Genomic DNA, 20,662 nt, shown 5'->3' on the forward strand with positions numbered 1-20,662 from the left:
CCTTGCATATTACTTAAAATTAATTAAATATTATATTTTAACAGAATGTTAATTTCATTTAACACTTGAAACTGTTTAGCATACCAAATTAGCATTTGAAATTGTAAAACAATCTTCAACTATATTATCATTACTTTTTTTAGGAGAGTCCTACATCATTATATAATTCAGTCAGCAGTCCAGGTAGTATCAATGATTTCACATTGTATTCATCACCATCTTTGCCAAATATATCATTGGAGACACCTCCTGCACCTACATCTGCTGTAAGTTTATTTTGGAACTGTTATAGGAAAATATATTTTGTTCTAAAAAAATACATAGAATTTTATCTTTCTCTTGCTTGTGAATTATTTATTTCTCCTATGTTAAAAATGCTGCCGGAAAAAAAATTTCCCTTTTTGTTTGACATTTTAAACTCAATGCTTTTATAAATATCTTATGAAATCTAGCTTCAGTCACAATTTTGAAAGTTCTTGTGTTTTAGAAGAATAAATCGATAATTAAAATTATGAAACATTTTTTTAACATTGAATTATTATATATTAGCAAGTTTTACTTTGGCACAAATTTTACTTTTTGAATGCTTGAATACACAACTTTTAAGTGAAGGAATTTCAAGCTTTTGATATTTAAAAATTCTCAATATACGAAGTTTTCCATGATCCTCTTAATAAGCATTTTTAGAATTGCTTTCCTAAAATGAAGTTCAAAAAATTGCATACATTACCGGATGCTAATTAATATATAAACTAGAAATAAAAACACTACGTAACAAATCACTATTGAGAGCATTGAAACCTGTTTGATTGCCAGAGGAAACAGTGGATTTGAAAAAAAAGTTTTTCGTCCTGCTTTCTTCAGTAGTGATCCGATGATTTCAATTTTTGCAACATCCTTTTCATTTGTAGGCATAAATAATTATGCCTCTTAAATAAATTGGGGCTCATATTTTTAATGTAAAGCTTCCTTCAAATATCTGTAACGTGCATTCTAGTACAGGTTACATTTATTATGTCAAAATGATATCTTGTTGTTTAAGCGTTTAGAAATGAAATGAAATAATCAATGATTCTTATTAGAATTTATGTTGCAATCCTTATTCTTCTTTTAATCTTGGAAATTCTGAGCAAGTGAAGCAACTTCTCCTAAAAAGTAAATTATCTAAATCTTAAATTTATTTGATTGACTTTTATATAGAAATGTCATTTTTAATGCATCGAAAAATGAACAGAAAAATAATATACACCAATACTTATAACATACCCTCCAAGTTCCTTAGGCGCTAAGTTGTAAACACCCTCATTACTTAAAGAGGTCAACAGTACACAGTTCTTGTTCACTTCTGTAAAACTCTCACTTTAGGCATATGCCTCTTCTGCTAAGGGCAATACAATGGTGAATTAAATTTTAAGTTAATTTAAATAATGAGCTTTCTTTCAATTTTATTTTAAAGCAACTTCTATTTTTATTATATTCTATACTGAATCTTGAATATTTTTATCCACTCTACAGGAAATTGGTAAAAGTGCTGTACCAGCTGGTTCTGAAGTACAGGAAAGAGATATTTCCACCATAAGACTATGAATGCCTCTTGCATCAAATGTCTTACAGTCTTTAACATATTACCCAGCATTACCGGGTATACTCTCTAATTCTTAAAAATCTAGTTGTCCAAGTAGCAATTAATCATGCAATTTTTTTTAAACGCAATAAATTTTTAATTTTATGTCAAATTGAAAAGATATCAGCTTCAAACTATTGTTTTGTTTTACAATAACTTTGATTCTTTGTTAACTTAAATGCAAAAATACTTCGTTGAAATCGATATATAGTATATGTTTAAATTATAATAAATATATTAATGCACGTGAAAATTTCTATATTTCTTTTAATTTTTTTTTGTTAAATTTAATCTGCTTATAATTCTTGCATAAATAAAAATACATTAATAAATTTAATTTATTATTTATAAATGCTTTAATATACAGCATGTTACAAAATTTGACTCACAAATTCATAGGGGTGATATTAGATATGAAAAGGATAAAAACGCAACGCAGAACAAGGGATTACCAACCACGTTAAGAGGGAAATGGGATTTTACAGTCTACAACGACATAAAAACGATTCTCGAATGCACATGGAGGTGACACCTATGCTTTTGAAGTCTGCCAAATCAATGACAAACCGTCCACAAGTCTTGCTTAAACTAGTGATTGAATTTGACTTCATAGGAAAAAGTCGCATGGACTGAGAAACAGGTCACGCTTGCCCCATTCACGATTTCAACCCTCTGAATATCGTTTGCTGCACCATGTTCTACAATCAGTTTTTATTCTATTAGTGTCTTTTATTATCCCTCTGAATTGGTTAGTTGAATTTTTAGTTACTCTGTATAAACTTTATAATATATATTATTCTAAAATTTTTGTTTATAGAAATAAAAATAGATATATTCAAGCATATAAATGAATGAATTTATATGAAAAATTTATGTATTTTCCAATTTTTTTAAGATATTTATTTTGATGAATAAAAATGTCTTTTACAGTCACACCTCCAGGTTATATCCAACCTACTAAAATACTGGACTGGCATCACAAGTATGCTACCACAATCACTGATGCACAAGCCAGATTAGATAGGTCACTGGATTAAATATAACTTAGTTCATGGTTCATAGCGTTTTTAAAAAGACCTTAAAAGTGCTTATTTTCGTTTTTTTAAAAGCCCTTACTTAATTTTCACTTTTCGAAAATGAGATGTTTTTTACCTTGTCGAGTTTCGCTGTGTATTATGCAAAAGTGTGGTTTTCACGTTGTTCTATTCAGCGTTTTCACAATTAATTCAACCACCATCCATTTCCCGTAACGTATAATAGCGCCAAACATGTTTGATGAAATACTTGGGACTGACTACTGAGTTGGGTTTGATGAGATTCTTGCACTCCCAAATGCAACTCAGCTGCAAGATATTCTCAATTTCAGGCTTCATTTTACACCCTCTGAAATCGAACCAAAAAATCTCTCTATCTTTTCATGGTGGCTAATATAATCAAGGAAAGAGTTCTTTGTCAGTAACTAGTTATTTTATCATGATCATCTTTGAAATTTATTTTGCATTTTGTTAATGCAATAGTGCTTAAACTTTTTTTGAATGCTTAAAAAGTACTTTAAAGGTGCTTATTTTTTGTTGAGTTATTTTAATGAACTGGAATGTATTTCAATCTGTTAGTTTCATAAGTTTATTAAACAATTTACCTCAATTTCAATTCTAGAACCATTCAAAGACCTCTTGGGAGAACACAGTCAGCTCCACTACCTCTTGATCATCCAATGCTACAATCACAAGCCATACTTTTATCACCTCAACAAAATGAACAATATGCTCGAGAAAAGAGACTCTGTGAGCAGCAGCAACATAATCTACTCAAACAAGTAAGAGGTCTTCTGACTGATTTAATTTGCAACTTCAAGAGTTAAAATATTTTTTGTCTAAAACTTTTGTACATTCCTTATCAGTTTTTTTTATTTTTAGTTCCAAAATAAATACTTTTGGAACTTTTTAAAATTGTTCTTCTTTTTCTAAGTAGGATCTAACTTGAATTTATAAAATATATACTAATATTAACAGGTTATGGAATATCAAGAAAGAAAAAAAATGCTTTTGATGCTTTTCTTTTCTTCAAAATAGTTAAATTTTTAAGAGTGTAGTTTTTATGTCGTTATCCCTCTCTAAATAAAGAAATCATTTCTAAATTATTTCTGTTCCAAACTTAGATTAGTCATCCGTCCTCATCACGCTGTTGCTATTCAGTCTCAATTACACAATATTTCTCTGTATACACTCAACTGCTAATGACAACGCAGGAGCTATGTATGATCTTAATGTAACTGTCATGGCCAGCGATCAAAATCCAGTTAACTTAATACAGCTCTTTAGTCTATACACAAAACAGCAATGAATCAACTAGTGGCATTGTTCATCGATTCTATCACAGATAAAATTCTGAAGGGGTAATGTAGTGTGTCTACCACTACAATTATTTAATTCCAGTTCACTAGTATATAAGACATGTTAACTCAATTCTATGTTGGGACACCTTTTCATGGATGAAAGTTGACATTATCGATAACATTTGTCTTTATGTAGTATATATCTAGGTAAAAATGTTATAATGATTTAAAATTATTCTCCATACAGAACACATTGGTATATAAAGAATGGGAATATTTTGTATGTAATCTGTCACCTCAATTACAATTTCCAAGAGGCCAAATGATTTTAAACTTGCAAATTTTTTTCAAAAAACATGCAGAGGTTGGTTACGAGCGATACCCTTTGAGTTGGTCCCCCTTTCTGCTTTTTTTTCAGTTTCTTGTGGGCCACTACTTGTTGAAAATTGTCAAGACTTGGCGATTTTTCTTCCATTGATCACGATACAGAAATCTTTCTCAAAAAATTATTGATAAATACTCTAGATACAAAACCTGCTGCTTTTAATACAAAGCATGAAGAATGTATCTGCTGTATTAAAAAATTTTGTAAAAAGCTTAGTAATAAGAGCATATTCCTATTTAAGCTAATTGATATGTTTAATTCATAATTTTTCTGGTTTCACAACTAGATGACTCCAATGTTTCTATTATTTAACTTCATGAATTGAAAACAAATAAAAAAAAATTATAATTAAAGAAATGCATACTTCAATATATGTGTGTAAAAAAACTGACTTTAGTTGATCATTTATAGGTATCTACATCAGGCATCATTTGGGAAGGCCTCTGTCTCGAACCTCTTGTTGCTCTTAGTCCAATTGGAAGTCGTCAGGAAACGCAAGCTCCTTCTCCTCATCAGGTGCAAACCTCTTTCGTCAAAGAATAACCTTATAAAAATTATAATAAAAACATTCTGGCTACTGCAGAGTAATACTTAAAAGAAAGAAAAACAAACTATTGAAATCAGATGAATTATTAACAAATTAGATCAAGGATGGATTAAAATTATAAAAAACCATGGTTATTTAAGATTGAAGCTGAAAGCTGGTTATTAATGAAGGGCAAGTACATTCCAGTAACTCTATTTAAACTGGCTTTTGATGATTTTAATCCCTCCTTCATTCTGATTGACTTTGTAAATGATTTGATTACAAATTTGTTTTTAATCATTTAAGTATTTATTTGCGACGCCTTATTGCTTAATAGTTTGAGCTCTGTTTTTTTTTTAAAAATACCAAATTTAACTTTTTAACAGGTGTTGTGTACGACAGTTTAATGTTAAAACATCAATGTGTTTGTGGTAGCAGTGCTCATCATCCTGCTTTGGTACATGGTGGTCGCCTACAAAGTATATGGGCAAGGTTACAGGAAACCAGTCTTCTTAATAGATGCGAGGTAAGAGGCAATTTCAAATATTAAAGAAATCTCATTTATATAAAACAAATAAATACATAATTTTTATTTTTATCCATTAACATTTTCATAATCTTACAATTCCACATTTTCGTAATTATGCAATTATTTAATGATTCGATGTAAAATTAAATGGTGCAACAAAGACAGATAACCAAATCCCAAGGCTCAAAATAGTCAAAAGATCTCAACTTAATTTTTTGTCATGTTCACAATATTTGCATTTATTTTCATTTGGTGTTTTTAATAGCCTTTGTCTATACTAAACAAATCTTATCATTGCCAAAAATACAAAAGTAAACTCATTGGATATCTAATCAATCAAATTAGCTCAAGAGAAAATTCTAGTGTAGATAAAAATATAAGAAAAGTCTTACCTAAGGAGAATCCACAAATATTAGGAGGTAATATATTAAGAAAGACAAAATGTTCTGTGATAGAACTTAAATTGACTGAGTGTCATAAAAAATAGACTCCTATGAACAAAATACTGGTCATATTTAAAAAATTGCCTTTATTGAAGAGTTTTGTATTTGGATATTTTGTATTGCATTCTAATTATTACAGTTAACCACATTTTAATTCCTCAAAAGTATCCTTTTAACTTAGTATATAGAGATAAATAGAAAAGTATTAACTTAATAAATAGAAAAATATTAACAAACGTATGCCATTTTTGGGAGGGGGAAATGCAATTATTCATTTTTTTAATATATATATATATATATATATATATATATATATATATATATATATATATATATATATATATATATATATATATATATATATATATATATATATATATATATTAATGCTTCCGAAAGCAGTTTCACTTTTCCAAGATGCTGAAGAGCTTGAGCTTTTTTAGCAACTTCGATGAAAAATATACTAAAGCATTCTTGAACGAAATTTGATAGCTATATTTTAAAATATGTTATTTTTATATCTCTAAAATCTTATATCTCGCTATATGATACATAAACTGTAATGTTAATTTCTTTTAATGATAAGCTAATTATTAAATTACTGCAATAACCAGTCATTTTATAAATAACATTTTCCTTTGCCTAAATGAAATAGAATTGTTGAGGTATGTAATCATATAAATTTTTAATTATTTCAAAAAAGGATGTTATTATGATTTAAAGAAGACTGGAATGAAAGATCATTAGAACTACAGAGGTTATAAGTTTAACAAGCTTATATTAAAAGAATTCAATCACATTGTAAATTTATGAAAGTAGGCAAAATATAGGCAATTACATGTAATTAAATTTCTGTAATACTTAATGACATATATTCTAATTGGAAATATTTTATGTTATAAAATAAATTCATATTCATTCTCAATGTTTAAAAACTTTTAAATGATAACTTTGTTTTATTCTTTCCAGAGATTCAGATCCAGGAAAGCAACACCTAGAATCCAGAAGAAATCCAGTCTAGAAGAAATCCAGTCTTGTCATAGGTATGCTTTGAAAAAACTTTTAATGTGCATTTTTATAACTTATATTAAATCCTAAATATACAATTTATTAAATTTTATTTTTATTTGCTTGTTTAGTGAGTCATATACTCTCTTATTTGGGGCCAATCCTTTGAATCGACCGAAACTTGATGCCAGCAAATTAGGTATTAAAATGGTTTTTGTTTTGATAACAGTTTTATGATTATTCCTTCATACAAAGGTTGAAATTTTTTTTTACGTTACATTAAAACTAGATTACAATATATGGTGAAACTAAACAGTTTATTGTTGTAAATACTTTTTTTAACAGTTTTTAAATTTCACCGAGATATACATTAAGTTTAAATTTTAAAATAAAAAGGAACCAAATCATACAATTCTTTTGTCTGTTTCAAGCAATTTCTTGTTCATATTTAACTTTAATTAACTTAACAAGATAAAAAATTGAATGAAAGATGCTTAATTATTTAAGCACTGTTTTACTTCTCTAATAACATTCTGTATCGGCAAACTATATGAGTTTAAAATATAAATCTTTTCTTTTTTTAATAAAGAACTACTTAACCTCTAACTGCATTGAAATACATTTCTCAGTTTAAATAGGTATAAAATTAAAGATTTTTAATTTAAGAAACTGAATAATATAATTATTTTATTTAATTGAAATTATTGTTTGTAACCCTTTTAATTTAAAATGGAAATTTTAAAAAAATGTTTAAAATCTAATTTTAATGTAATTTGAAACTTTTCTTTAACTTCAAATAACTTTTATAAGTTTATAATTTAATGATAATAGTAATTAAAAATAAAAGTTTAATATTTAAACAATTGCAGCTGATCTTCCTATGAAGAATTTTGTGATGTTCCCTTGTGGTGGCATTGGTGTAGATTCTGACACAGCCTGGGATGATCTACACACAGCAAGTGCTGCAAGAATGGCTGATGGATGTGTTGTTTAATTGGCCATGAAATTAGCAACAGATGAAATAGAGGTATTATTAATATCTATATTTTAATGCTTGATAGTTATGCAATACAATGATAAGCTTATTATCAATCATCATACAGAAAAATGTTACTATATAAATAACCTTGAAAATTTTTTGCTTTTCTACATCTTTTAAATCAACTAATTAATTTGTTCATGACTTCTATAAGAATAATTTTGCTTTTCTTACATCGATTCTTTGCATATTTAATTTTGTTTTCCTTCAAACATTACTTTTTTCCTAGACTAAAGTTTTTAGGGATACTTTAAGTCACTAAAGGACAAAGCTTACTGTGGAGTTGAAGACTTTAGCAATAAAATGCAGTAACACAAATAATTTCATCATTACATATTTTAACTAAGGGGAAAAAGCACCAAACCGTTGGTTAAAACAGTTTGGGGAAGAAGAGTAGCAGATTTAACGGTAACAGCACTTTTTAAATGAAATACTTATTTTGATATTTTAAAATAATTTATATAAGAAGCTTCGAAGATCAATTGATGTTTTTCCAAGTATATTTTTTGTTTAGTCTTTTTTACACGATTTGTACATAAATCTACAAATAGTCTACTTTTTTTCAATAAAATATCTTATTTATTTGTAGAATGGTTTTGCTATCGTCTGTCCTCCTGGACATCATGCGGAAAATCAACAAGCAATGTAAGTTTTTCCTTGAATGCTTTTTATTGAGATATATATGCATATCGTATAATAATAATGTATAAATATATAAATACATAAAATATATAAAACATATAAAACATATAAAAATATATAAAACATAAATATATAAATAAATAAAAAATATAACAATATATAAATCACAATAAAAATATATTTTAACAGAAATAAATTGCATTTATCTTTAACCAAAATCAATTGCATTTATCTTTAACCAAAATCAATTGCATTTATCTTTAACCAAAATCAATTGCATTATGCATTTATATGCAGATATCTAATTAACCTGTAGCTATATTACAGTCATCACACTAACAAAGATAATTTATCGTGGTACATATTTTCTATACAATAAAATAACCTTTAATATTTATAATTATTTTAAAATTATTGTCTTAAATTCACGAAAGTATCAGAAAGAGTACCAGAGAGAGAGAAAAGTATCAGAGTGATTAAAAAAAAAGTTATGCCATGCATGAGAAATCAAGAGTTTGGTCTCTAACGTAAAAAAAATGCTATTAAAATAAAGGGATAATTCATAAATTAAAATTATAAAGGGAATATAATTTGAATTTAAGTGGGAATAAATTAATTAGGGGGATTAGGGTAAGAGAGCAATTCTCATTTTCACATGGAGCCTTCTATTCAAGACAGGAAAAACAGTGGGATTGTTTCATGAAAAGAATTTTTTGCAGAAATGTTTCTCAAACTTTCTAGGAAATAAAAAAAAAGGCAATTTCATACAAGACTATGACTTCAACTAAAAATATAGTAATTGTCAACAAATTCTAGATACTGGTGGACTTTTTAAAAATAGCTTATATTAATCTTGAAATACTTTACTTTGTAAATAGTTTTGAGAGTTCATTATGTTTTGGTTCATGCACTTTTTTTATCCAGTATGTAACTACAGAAATAATTTTTAAATTTAGCAAAAGTGATTAATGCCCTCATAAAAAGTTTAAAAATGTATTACAATATTTTAATTAGTTTATCAATCTATTTTCAATGTTTTACTAAATTTAAATATACTCAAAACTGTCTGGGATATATTTGAGGAAATTGTTTTAATATTTTCTTTCCCAAAGCTAAAGTATTTTTAAAAAAGCTATAGCCTAGTTATAGCAATTTTAAAAAATAAATAAATAATAGTAAATAAGACATTTTCATTTACACTGCCCTTCAAAATTTTAAATATATTTCTATATTATTAAAGCAGAATGAAACTTCTCTATAAACTAAGATTAAATTTTTACACCAACATTCTTCAATATTACAGGGGTTACTGCTTCTTTAATTCTGTGGCAACTGCAGCGAAACTGCTGTTTAACGACGGTTATGATATAAAATAAAAAATAAAAAGAAATCGAACTTTGAGTTCAAAATTTGGTCCATTGTAGGAAATAATTATCAGACATTTGTCAACCAAAACTTTGTTACCCACTCCACCTATAAATAGTTTTAAAAAAAACATTAACCCAACTGAAAATAATGACGAAAGCAGTTTCTTGTTAACTTTCTTGTTAAGTAAAAATTCACGATTTTAGAAGATTCAAATTTAACAACTCAGTTGGACCCTAACAGTATATCGTAAGCCTCTGTTTGGCATCAAAAACTTTCATTAGCCAACCAACTTAAAAAAATTTCTCTTTAAAACAAAAAGATTTTAAAAAAAGTCTCACTGCGATAATGTTGGGATGGATTGGCTTAAATGTTTACTCGAAGCACACCAACTCCAAATTATTTTTTGCCAACTTGCCCAGAAAGCAAAGTAAATGCTAAACATCATTGCATTGGTCATGAAATTGTAGATCTTTGATATCTATGAGCCACTGTTCTATTGTTGCAGGAATGTTTTATTTTAACCTACCCAAAAGTGTTTTTTAGCCAAAGCAGTTTATGATTGATTAAGCTAATTTTTGAACCAAAATTCTTCATAACTCTTAGCTTATTGGGAGAAATTACTATTTTGTGTTATTTCGTCAAAATTTCCACTAAGCCGTCGATCAAAAATTTAAAAAACTACAGCAAAAAGAGGTCCTAACTGGGTTAAAAAAAATAATTTGAATTTTGCAATTTAACATTAATTTCTTGTAGATAAATGTTAAGCCTTCCATCCAAAAACAGTTATCAAATTAAGAAATATTTTATAATTTTATAACGGTCGTTGAACAGCCGATCCACTTTTTTGGGTTTACGACTGCTAATGTTCAACTCCATAACCTTGTAAATTTGAACCTAATCCAGAAGACAAGGGAACTCCTGTGTAACGTATTGGGAGAAATTTGCCTTCCAAGAGGACTTTTTGAAAACCTTTCACGGTAGCCTGATGGCAAGGAGACTCTAACCCATGATCGGTCTACCACTGAGAATATTTTATGTTAGCACTGCGGTCGGTGCGAGCCAGGTGTGGAATCCGTATCGACTAGCCTTCGCTGGGAATCAAACCCCGTTCACCTCATTTGAAGGCTCTATCCCCTGAACTACCACGGCTCAAATTAAGATATAGTTAAGTTATTATCTGAAACACCATAAGCCATTTGACCAACACCATTGTCTGCCTGAAATTAGAGTTTATTGTAGGAAACCGTTATCCCTCCAAACAATTTTCGGTAAAAAGCAAATTCAGCCTAAATTGTAAAGTGGGCAAATATAAAATTGAATTTTGTCTTAAAATTTAACGCATTGTAAGAAGCATTTAGATCACGTCCGCCCTCCAAACATTTTCGTTAACTCGTCGCTTAAACTAAAGTAATTTTGCCGTTAGCGTACTCATTGTAAATCGTTATCCTACCAAAAAAATTATCATTATCTTCTCCAAAGTCATCAAGTATATAAGGAAATAAGTTTTGTTATTTTTTTAACCTAATAACAAGTCCATTATAGAAAATCGTTAAGCAAACCATTACCCCCCGAAAAATATTTTTAGTCTATTATAGTATTTACGAAGAAACGTTTTAGATCATTTCGTCGCTTTGAAACTAAACCGTTGTAACTCAAAAAAGTCGAAAAATGAGATTTTTGGGTCATTTTGTGTAAAAAAAGTCACCCTTTTAGAAAAACAACCTGTTATCTTTATAGTTCCATAAAGTTAATTTAGAGAGCAGATAAATCGTCATCGCATTCCCGCGATTAGCATTAGCGCGGAAAGTTTGAAATCACTCTCCTGAAAAACTTGCTTTTTTGAGTTACCACGGTTTAGTTTCAAAGCGACGATTTTTGATCTACAACCTGAAAGTTTGAATTTTCGCCTTAAAATTTAAGCTATATAAGGGAAACCCACTTGTAAATTAAAGTGATTAATGGTCAATACAAGTTTTTAATTTAAAAAAACCCGAGGCTTGAATTTTGCTTTTAAACAAAATCCATAGTAGGCAATCCTTACCCCACTAAAACGTTTCGCTTAACTTAAACTTCTCTTACAATATGGCCTTGACAAAATATTGCGATTCTTTTTCAAAGAAAACGAATTTCATCTTAATTCCGATCAAAAAACACCAGTTAGGACTTTATCTCCCATTTTAGCAAATTGTTAGCCCATTAAAAAATTTTGTCCTCCCGTTCACCCAAACAAAATCTAATTTATCTAAAGTTTATGTAAAGTTAATTAATTTCAAGTTCATGTAATTTTTCTCAAACTGCAGTATTTAAATTTTACCGAAAGCGCCCGTTTTTTGTGTAAAAAAATAATAAAAAAAAAACCATTATCGCACCAAAATCTTTGGTTAGCTGCCTCGCCAATAAAAAATAATAACCAAAAACAATACCCTAGCAACAATTTTACTTTGGCTCCAGTTTTGTCGTGCAATATGAAAAACAATGCAAGTGCTTCGTTACTGATTTCAATAAAAAGTGGCTCGCAACTGTTTTCTCTCTATTGCTAATGCTATAAACGTTGAAATAGATTTTTCTAAAACTGATAAAACAAATTTCATTTTTGAAAAACATTTATTTCCGATATGTAGTTTATAATAGAAAGATGCCAAACATATCTCAACTTGAATTTTTTTTTTGTCTTTATCAATCTTTTGAAACTAAATTAATCTTTTGAAACTAAATAGTTTTTCTTTGTTTGATTATTACATTTTTTATAGTTAATATGAAAACTTGTTAAAATTGCGCAGGCTTGAAAGAAAATTTTATTTTAGGATCATTCTTTTTAGGTCATTCACAAAAACAATTTTGCAAGGCAGATGCGTGAATAATTAAATTTTGCTTACAGTTTTTTTCACTTTCAGACCTAACAAAATTCATTATAGAAATATAACTAGTAGTAAAGAAAAAAATTCAGATGCCACAAAAAATTTTTTTTATTCTCGAGTGAGCTACAAGATGAGCACAAAATTATTTATAACTTAATCTTCTAAAACGAAATACATGAGACTTAAAGTAAAACAAAAGTGAAAATAAATTTTATTAAACAGAAAAACTTAAAAAATAAAATTTGCAAAGTTGTTTAATATCAATTGCATTGTGGGGAGACAAATCATCTATGAAAATGTACCCCAACATTGAAGCGAGTTAGCATATCTTATATACTAGTGAATTAGAATTGTATTTATGTATTGGTAGACACACTACAGCATCACAAACGTCGGTGACAGCTAAAAGACATTTCCTTTACTTCCAAGACTACAAAGAACATTATTATTAATCTTGATTGAAAATAAGATTCTGGACTGATGATATAGAAATAACTGAACTCAGCGGCGTGACAGCCCATTGAGGGCCAAGGCCTACTGTGCCCATCTTAGTTTTCTTGACCTTGGGCTCTGGAGTGCAGGAGCAGATGTTCCGGTTAGGGGGTCAGCCGAGCGCGAAACTCCCAGTGTTTAGTTCCCATGGTACTCATTCATCGATCCTACTGAAGGGATGAAAGGCTGAGTCAACCTTGCCCGGCCCAAGGATCGAACCAAGGACCTGTGGCTCCACTCAGCCACCGGGCGTCATGATATAGAAATAGCCCCCAAAAATTCGATGGGTAGTTTTGTCACTCAGATATAAAAATTAACTAAATTCCAATTTCCACTTGAGTAAGTTTGAAAGTTTAGTCTGGAGAAGTTTGAAGTTTGAAAGCGAAACAATTGCCTTAAAACCTCCAACTATAAGACTTGTTTCAGATTTTAAGAATTTTTTTAATATTCATGACTATAGTTCTATTTTTCTTCGACTCAATCTCTTCATATTAATAAAATAGATTTATCAATTATTCTGTTAATTGATTAATAAAATTGAATATTAATTTCTAATATTAAATAATATCTTAATTTATCAATTATTCATATAATTTAGTAATAAGTATATATCATGTTTCCTTCGTAAATAAGAGAAGTAGGTATTCTATAAATCATCTCGATAAAAATTAACATTCTGGCTCTTTTTTTTTCTGATGAATCTGGCTGAAAATAAATATTAAAACAAAAAAAAATGAAATACGTTTGGCAAAATTATTATATAAAAAGTCGCATCTATTGGACCAAGATCCAGAAAAAGTGCATCATGATGAATGTGATATTAAATATACTAAATTACCAAAAAGAAACAAAAAAAATTTATTATTTAAAAAAAATCATTTGTAAAAATAAATAAATCGACACGATTGTACCATCTTTTTAAATTGTTTTGATATCAAGTTCGTAAAGTATTAACCTTTCATACAATAATAGCAAAAACAAATGCAACTAAAAGAATAAATTTTGCTGTAGAAACAATGAATTTGCATGAATAACATCCCATTCTGATTTCATTCAAATTTAGCAGCTCAAATGGACCACTTAAAAAAAAAGAGAGAAAGTGAGATAACTCTGCATAGCTTTTGTTCTAATGATCGGATTTATGAAAACTAATAAGTGTCGATCTTAACAGCTCAAAAGGGTGAACTCAAGAGCTAACTAATTAATGCTAACAATTGACTAATTAATATATATTATTAAATTATGTTATAGAATCGGAGACAATACATTCCCTCTGAACTTTTTTCAAATTTTCAGTGAATTTTTCAACAACTTTCATTAAATTTTACTAAGATTTTTTTTTAAACTACTATCTTAAAATGATAAAAATGCAGACAATCAATCATAAAATTTTCTAAATTAAAATTTATTTTCACTAAGATTCAACTTTCTTGAAAATGAGATGATTATTTGAGTACAAAACATATAATTAATTTATAGGTATATGTATGTACAATAAAGTACATTAGTTAAAAGATTGTAAAAGTACTTACGAATAATAATGAGAAATAAATTGCTTGATTGATTTACTTATAATTTCCATCCAATCAGTTCTTAAAATTTAGTCTTTGGAGGGTATAAAAATAATTCACATTAGTAATACAAATCTATAATAACAATATCTATTATAAAACTGCGCAGAATTGATGCAGTTTTACCAAATAGACTAATAAAATACACTGTACCATTAGTATTTTTGCTACCTATTAAAACTACACCAATTACCATAATACCAGCAGTGCTTATTACCAAATTTAATGAAACATTGACGTTAATAAAAGTACCCTCTTGTGATTAATTATTTCTGCTGTTTTCTGATTTCCATAACAGTAGACGGTTTTAGACTTTGTCCTAAGGGGAGTTCTTTACATAGACAAACTATAAGTTACTGTCTCGTTTTTCCCTGCTCTTATGATCTTTTGCACCGTGCACACTTACATTTTGTAAAATATAAGTATCATTAATTTTTTAATGAATTTTTTTATTGAATTTTATGGTTTGAAATGCCTATGACCATATTTATACACTATTTTATTTGCAATTTTTACAGAACAAGTTGCGGCCTTCTTTTCTGATAATGTGATACTCCATAATTCAGGTAAGAATTTTATTCTCATGTTCCATAAATTTTAAGATCTAAACCTGTTTCCATAAAAAATTCAATTTTAACTTCTCAATTAAGATTTAAAAACACTTTTAGTTTTTTTTCTAGTTACAGTAATACCATTTATATTATATAAAACCCTTAATAACTTTGCTAGTTCTTTTTGCTAGCTTTCTTTCTCCGCTCAAAACAACAGATTTCAGAACACGAGGAATATTTTCTTAAACTTTGATTCCAATAAACTTGCATTTTGATGTACACAATCTTTTTCATTTTCCTTAACTTAAAAAGAGCTTTTTATCCAAATAGTTAGTGGAAAAATACCACCAAGAAAATTTTTCGCTTTTATGCATGCATGGCAATTTTCTTACATTTAACAAAAGTAAAAAGTACGTATTTTTACACGCTGGTCATCAAATGTCCCCCTGTCCAATGCCCATCAAACAACAAGGGATATGCTTAAATAACTACCATTTGATCAGTTGTGAAAATCTCTTTGAAAAAGCTTTTTCCGAATTTGTAGAATTGATTTAACTCCTACCCCTTTGTAAATTTTATTTTACAACCGTCGTTGGACATTCGACCCAATTTTAGGGATTTACAACTACTAATGTTCAACTCCGTAGCCTTGTCATTTTGAACTCAATCCAGAAGACAAGGGAATTGCTGGATCAAGTATTGGGAGAAATTTGCCTTCGTGAAGTATTTTTTGATTTACCTAACCCACATTTTCGTTTCATAGAGAGGAGAACACGAAAACCTCCCACGGTTAGACTGTCGGCAAGGGTCTAATCCATGATCCATCTACCACTGAGGATATTTTACGTCGGCACTGTGATCTGTGCGAGACGGATGCGAAATTCGTATTGATCAGCCATCGCTAGGGTTCGAACACAACACTTTATCCCCAGAGCCACCACTACTCCCCTTTGTAAATTGGTGAGAACAAAGGAAAAATACATCCACAGAGGGCCAAGATGAGGAATCCTTATAATGAATACTAAGGAGACGTCTATTGTTTGACAACTATTTTAAAGCCATCAAACAATTTAAGATTGAATACACCCCATTCTTTTCTGGAAAATAAAAACAGATGTGAGATGTATGTTTAATGATGCATGTAGTTAATATCGTTACAGTTTGAAAATTTAAAAAAGAAAAATTTGGATTTTTATTTTATCCTGAAAAGTAAGAATGACTACGTAATCTTTTTCTAAACATTTATATAAATGCATTGAGTGTTACCCGATTTGTTTACATCCGTCAGATATGTTAAAATTTGTTACAACTATACATTTCTTAAAATATTAATACAACAGTAAAACAATTTTTTTTACAATTGCGCATGCCATATTCAGTTAAAAGTATTATAATTTTTGTTAATTTTTTACTATTAAGTTGAAAAAATATGAAAAAAACTTCGTACTGAAAAAACCTTTGGTTTAGTGGATTTGAAAACATTTTTTTTAAATTTTTTGTTAAAATAGATTTATTAAAATTGTGTTTGAAAATTTAATATAATACAAATATAAATATTTTTTGAAATTAAAAATATTACATAATTTTTAAAATAATTTGATGCTAATTGCAATCTCTTCTGAAAATATTTTTATTTATCCTTGGAATTACTCCATGCATGTTGGGATTTTAATGTTTGGATTAGGTTTAAAAATTTCACTCCATCAAGCCTTTATGACAAATCAATTTTAAATATGGGCATTGGTAAATCAAAAATAAATGCAATTAAATAGTGTCGTTGTTCATTATTTTGCTGTTGAAATTATCTTAATGATAACAGCAACTAATGTTGAAATTTCAAATTTTTCGTTCTATGCATTGAAATTTCTTGTGAAAATATTAAGTAAGTTAGTGTTTATTATATATATACCAATGGCCCTGTTAATCAGCTTCATTCATAAATTAATAGATTTCCTGCTTTATCGCAATTTTTTGTCTAGAAAGTTTAGGAAGAAACGTATCATCAAACTTTCATATTGGTTTTACATTTAGTCACCGAAATACTCTTCAAAATCTCTTCTTCTTAATATTATATCTTCGATCGTATATTCAAAATTTGATTTCTCAAAAACTATTCAAACGATTATGTTCGAATTTTGTATTGTATTCAGCCTTTTGCCCCAGATGTCCTACAAAAGGGCTCGTGCTTGACAAACTCTCATGTTTAAGCTGAGCATGTATTGTGTAATTTTCTCTCCTAGCTATTTACTTCTCCTGTTTTTAATTTTTTACTTCTTTCTTAACTTCATGGAGTATTGGAATATATTTTTCATGTTATTGGTTTTTAGATTTCAATTAGTTCTTAACAGTTTTTAAATAAATTTAGGTATATTTCCATTTTGCCAGGGTAGGCGATAAAGTCATCAATGCAAACTTACTTAGTGCAAATAAATTAAACAGTTTTTTTTAATTATTATTATTTATAAGTAATGTTTTTAAAAAGGAAAAAAAATGGATAAGTTAGTTGCTGAAATTACTTGCGCAATCGAAATGAACCTAGATTAGTTGTTTCCGTCCTTTGCTTGATATTATTCTGAAGTATGTATCTGTGAATCTTGATTATCAGAGCATGGTTTGCATCTGTATTATAATAACAAGATTAAAATGGTCATGTTAAAACATAGTATTGAACCTATAACCTAGCATATACCATTACATGAAATACGACTCTATAGATCAACATTTATCTGTATTTTTGTCGTATCTGCAAGCAGGATATGTCAGTAGATAAATGTAGGAAAATTAAAGTGATTATTACAATGAATTGAAAAATGAATGATTTAACTGCTTGAAACAATTTTCAAAGTCCATTATTCTGGTATAAAAATTATTAACACTTAAATTTATTATAATATGAAAGTGAGCAGCTACATTTATCATGATTTTGGCAGATTTTAGTTTCAACTATTAGGTGGTAGATAAATTTTTTTTTAAAAAAAGCTTAATAGTTGAAACTTATTTATTAGAAAATTATATTTTTAATATAATTTCTAAACTTTAATTTCTTGATATTTTTTAAAGTCCTCTAATTTTAATAGTTCTTTTTGAACTTGGAGACTGATATTTTTTTAATGAACTAACTTGATTATTTATGTATTAAATTTATATCTATGTTTCCAAAATTTTTTTGTAAAACTTTAAAAGTTGGCTATGAATTTTTTTTACATGAATAACGAGCATATAATAAATTGTTTTGTATGAAATTTACTTAATTTTTACTTTAGTACTTCACTTGTTGCCTCACTCAGTCCTCTTGTTTATGGCGGTATTCAGGGGGTGATGGAGAAGGACATAGTTCTGGGGTTGGGTCTGCTTAGGGCTCTATCAAAAAAATTTTTTGAAAAATTTAGTTTTTATTAATTATAGTTTTTTTAAAGAAAGTTTTTTATATCTAAGTAAAAACTGCAATTTTGTATTAAGAGTCAAATATTCTGCAAATATTCTACGTATTTTACAAATATTCTATAAATTTTACAAAACATTCTACAAATATGAAAATAGGATTTTTGTATTTTGAGGAATAGTAGATCTTGACCAGAGGCACATGAAACCTCTGTTCAGTCTTGCGTATCATTCATTCAATTTAGAAATTGCTTAAAGCAAAAGTTTTGAACAAATTTTTCTCATTAGTTGGTCAGATAAAAAGTTACATTGATTGAGAATGTTAAAGGTAAAAAGTAAATCATATGTAATAAATTTTTACTTGCCAACTAATTTTGTAAAAATTTGAAATATTTGCAGCAATAAAAAATGCAGCACGTTATTAAAAATAAAATAAAAAATAACATTGCTTGAATTTGTTAATTATAACTTGTATGAAACTATGTGATTCTCATTTAGATATTCATCGTTCGTTATTTTTGGATAATTTTATTTTATACAGGACTTTAATTTAGTAAAAATGATAGTAGATGTTATATATTTGCTAAAAATTTTGTACTATTTCATTTTGGCTTGCAATCCTTATTTTTATGTACTAGTATTTTTTTGAACATGGAAAAAGCTGTCATTTCAAATTTTTATTGCTTACATGGTTTTTAATTTTTGTGATAATTTTGAATTGCTAATTATTTCCATACTTTAAATTTTTCTTTTTACAGTCCAATGAAATAACTATTGATGATACTTTCTGACAAGTAAAACTTTCAAGGTATGCAAAAATGTATAGTAACAATTTGAGACACATAGGTGTACTTATTTATTCTACATAATGAATGGAGAGTGTATTTAAAATTATTATATTTTAAAGCGGCAACTTAGATTTTTACTATTTTTCTGTGATCATAAACTGCAAGCAAATTTGTAGACTTTCATTCATGCATTACAATACAGAATCTGTGCGAATGTTTTAACTGTTAAATGTTTAAAAGCATATTGGCAATATTAAATCTGTGTAAAGAAGAAAGTTTTGATTTTTGCCTAATTTTTTGTAACATTAAACTTAAATTTAAATTAAGAAAAATGAACTTAAAATTTAATTTGTAACATTTAAATAAAGGCTAACACAAATCATTATCTTGAACAAATAATATTGAGTAGATTTGTTGAGTTATGTACACTTACTCAATAATAAGCTAAGTCAGTGTCAAGGCTTCTTAAAATAAGGTATTTTTATTTTTTGAAATAATATGGCTTGCAATTTTTTTAAATTTCTGTTTATTTTTACTTTAAGATGATATTTCACTAAAAAGAATTTACTCTAATCAAGATATATTTATGCTCCTTACATGTACTTTTTTCCTTGTTAAGAATTTTTACCAACATTTGATAAAAATATTGAAATTAATTTGTTTTGAGAAGACGAACAATATCTTCTGAATCCTAATGCTAATAGTGAAAGAAAAAGTGTGGATTTATTACAATTTGGGTAAAACACCTGAAGCAACAGGTTTGATGTTTATGCATCAATTGATAAAAACATTGTGATGTAGTCGGTTAAAGAAGTAGTTGTAAAAGTAGAAGAAGTGCAATATAATTCCAATGAAGACTGAACTTAACACAACCAATTAAAGCAAACATTTGCAGGAGGTCTGAAAGCCTTAAAAACAATAAGGAGCTTTCTGTATTCACAGTAACTTTCAGAAAATGAACTATAATCTGTAACAGCTGTTAAAAATTTATTGTTTGTCCTAAGAAAAAAGAAAACCAAAATTTCCAAATATTTTAAGGAAGTTAATACATTTATTTATCCCTTTCTTGCACTGTAAATATTTTGAATAATTTTTCAGTTAAATGTTTTATACTTATTACAA

General features: G+C 27.9%; 2 long non-coding RNA genes across 3 annotated transcripts; one reads left to right on the top strand and one right to left on the bottom strand.

The window, feature by feature from the left end:
- Nucleotides 1-970: 970 nt before the first annotated feature.
- Nucleotides 971-14,850, bottom strand: LOC147817025 (uncharacterized). 2 transcript variants are annotated; one of them, XR_015429942.1, is made up of 4 exons: nt 14,782-14,850; nt 4,709-4,870; nt 1,267-1,378; nt 971-1,148 (listed from the first exon to the last, which is right to left on the bottom strand). It is a non-coding gene; the product is annotated as an uncharacterized LOC147817025 (long non-coding RNA). The 2 variants fall into 2 exon arrangements; XR_015429939.1 differs by having other exon boundaries at nt 1,267-1,381.
- On the top strand, nt 3,063-5,420 carry LOC147817026 (uncharacterized). The gene is made up of 3 exons (XR_015429937.1): nt 3,063-3,440; nt 4,756-4,860; nt 5,257-5,420. It is a non-coding gene; the product is annotated as an uncharacterized LOC147817026 (long non-coding RNA).
- Nucleotides 14,851-20,662: the final 5,812 nt, after the last annotated feature.

Source organism: Parasteatoda tepidariorum, chromosome 1 (assembly GCF_982258835.1).
Source record: "Parasteatoda tepidariorum strain Cologne lab strain chromosome 1, Ptep-v5.0, whole genome shotgun sequence".
NCBI classification, from domain to species: domain Eukaryota; kingdom Metazoa; phylum Arthropoda; class Arachnida; order Araneae; family Theridiidae; genus Parasteatoda; species Parasteatoda tepidariorum.